The 2,839-nt window shown below is 36.4% G+C and overlaps 1 long non-coding RNA gene across 1 annotated transcript in view; it reads left to right on the top strand.

Moving 5' to 3' along the window:
- The first annotated feature begins 6 nt into the window (after positions 1 to 6).
- The window catches only part of LOC128251233 (uncharacterized), a 3,980-nt gene continuing 1,147 nt past the window's right edge, over positions 7 to 2,839 (top strand). The window contains exon 1 of the long non-coding RNA XR_008267028.1: positions 7 to 590. This is a non-coding gene — a long non-coding RNA (uncharacterized LOC128251233). The remainder of the gene's footprint in view (positions 591 to 2,839) is intronic.

Here is a 2,839-nt window from a genome sequence, read left to right as displayed (position 1 = left end):
ATTCCGGTTGTGGTTCCTCTTCTGTGTGGCAGGGCCCGGCTAAAGTGGAAGTTGCGAAGAGTAGGAACGAAGAATTCGAGTCCTACTTCGAAGACATGTTCTTGTAAGGTTTAGAAGTTTATGCAGGACACGACCACAGGCAGAAGAGAAGACGGCTGTGTCTGTCCAGGAATTTTTTAAGGACCGGCTTGGATTCTGGGATTTATTCCCCTGCGGACCTCAGAGGGATGAGATTTTTAAAGGTAATAGCCGTAGAAATTTGGCACCTTTATGTGGACACGGAGAACTAATAGATATGATGGTCTTGCTGTGACAAATAAAGAGACTAGGGGCTAACCCCTTCTGTTATGATATTGGTCGTGAACCTTCTTGGTGGTGGTGGTGGTGACGACAGAGGACAAGTTTAAGCTTGTAACACGGGTTCGATCCAGAATGGAAACAGCGAAGAAGAACATGGGACGAAACTGCAAGTTGATGTCCCTTGGTGATGGTGGCAACAGAGAGAACGAGAAATTGAAGCTTGTGTTTGACAAGGGTTCAATTCAAACTGGAAACTGGAAAAGAAGTTTGAAGTCGATGTCCCATTCGAGGTGAGATAGGTTTTCTTTTATTTCTTTTGGTTGTTTCAGTCATTAGACTGCGGCCATGCTGGAGTACTGCTTTGAAGTGTTTAGCCGAACAAATCAACTCCTGTATTTATTCATTTTAATGCCTGGTTCTTATTTTGGCGGAGACGGACTATATGTAATCTGAACCTTTTCCCCCCTTATTTATTAATTTTTTTACGGAATCCCACGTTTTAGGCTATGGAGATTCCGATTCTGAAAAAAAATTGTTTGAAAAATTTCAATCCCCCCCCCCTCCACCAAGCAGGCTATTTACATGCTAGAAATAACAGCCAAATCTCACAAAACTAGGGTTACGGTCAGGGTTAGGGTTAGGTTTACCCTGTGGATCTATATAAAAACCGGGGTGGGGGGATCGAAATTTTGAAATTGAGATGTTTGAAAATTTTTTTTCAGAATCGGAATCTCCATAGCCTAAAACGTGGGATTCCGTAAAAAAAAAACAAAAAAAAATAAGGGGGGAAAGGTTCAGATTACGTATAGACCATCTGGACCCTTATTTTATCAGTTTGTTTTGTTGAGCCACTAAGTTGTCAAGCAGTGGTGGTGGGTGGACAAACCCACATACACAATATATATAAATATAAAAGCCTTGTGAATGGATTTGGTAGATGAAAACTGAAAGAAGCTCATCAAATATATATATATATGTGTGTGTGTTTATCCTTCACTACCACTCGACAACTGGTGTTGGTGTATGTATGTCTCCGTAACTTAACGGTTCAACAAAATAGATCGATAGAATAAGTAGCAGGCTACTAAAGGCGGCGAGCTGGCAGAAACGTTAGCACGCCGGGCGAAATGCTTAGCGGTATTTCATCTGCCGTTACGTTCTGAGTTCAAATTCCGCCGAGGTCGACTTTGCCTTTCATCCTTTCGGGGTCAATAAATTAAGTACCAGTTACGCACTAGAGTCGATATAATCGACTTAATCCCTTTGTTTGTCCCCTCTATGTTTAGCCCCTTGTGAGCAATAAAAACATAAGAATAAGTAGCAGGCTTTAAAAAAAAATGTTGTGTATTCATTCAACTAAAATTCTTCAAGGTAGTGCCCCAGCATGGCCACAGTCTAATTGCTGAAACAAGTAAGCAATTAATGATTATATATATTGCTGCTATTATGCAAAAATGTCCAAAACGTTGCTTTTTTTTTCCAGAAAACCAAAAATTAGTTTCACCATCCCTCAGCAAAATCGTTGTACTACCTCTTCGATAATTTTTGATATCTTGGCATCTGAAGCAGCTGGAGATACGATAGTTTGACCAAAAGACCCGGCTATTGCAAGCAAAAATAAATATTGGAAAAAAAAACCGCATTTGGACATACAGTTTAACGTAATAGCAGCGATATGTACCTCATTTAATGTACACAATATAAAGACATTGGAGACACAGGTTTAGACAGGTTTTTATAACCTGTCTCCAAGCAATCTCGGGCTCTGAATACATGGCCTATTCAATTTGCAAATTAGGACCACGAAATGAGAAAAAGGTTGATGGAAAAAGTGGAAGGGTGAATAAAAAGGCAAGAAAATTAGAGTTATGCCCCCTTTGACGATAAAGCCATCATTAAGCTAGTTACCTTGCACGCGTAAGCAAAAGCAGGGTATTATACAATAGGTCGTCTTTGTCTGTGTGTTTGCAAAATTACTGGAAAACGGCTGAACAGATTTTCACCAAATTTGGCAGAAATACACATTGGGCGAGGGGCTCAAACTCATTATTTTGGTTTGATTATCTTCAAAAATGGCAGACAGGTGAATCAAAATGTTTTTTCTTTCTTTTTGTTATATATATATATATATATATATATGTATATGTATATATATATGTATATATATATATATATATATATATATATATATATATATATATATATATATATATGTATATGTATATATATATATATATATATGTATATGTATATGTATATATGTATATGTATATATATATATGTATATGTATATATGTATATGTATATATATATATATGTATATGTATATATGTATATGTATATATGTATATCTATATATGTATAAATATATATATGTATATATATATATATATGTATATATAAACAATTGCAGCGTGGAAGGTGTTTATAAGCCATTTACAATAACACACAAAAACTTCAACATTTAAATTTAATCTGTCAAAATATTTTCGTCGCTTTGTGACCGCGACGTGTTCACAGACAAAATTCTGTGCTGCAT

The sequence above is a fragment of the Octopus bimaculoides genome, chromosome 29 (genome assembly GCF_001194135.2).
Source record: "Octopus bimaculoides isolate UCB-OBI-ISO-001 chromosome 29, ASM119413v2, whole genome shotgun sequence".
NCBI classification, from domain to species: domain Eukaryota; kingdom Metazoa; phylum Mollusca; class Cephalopoda; order Octopoda; family Octopodidae; genus Octopus; species Octopus bimaculoides.
The sequence above is the reverse complement of the archived record's forward strand: the minus strand, read 5'-3'. Positions and strand labels throughout refer to the sequence as shown.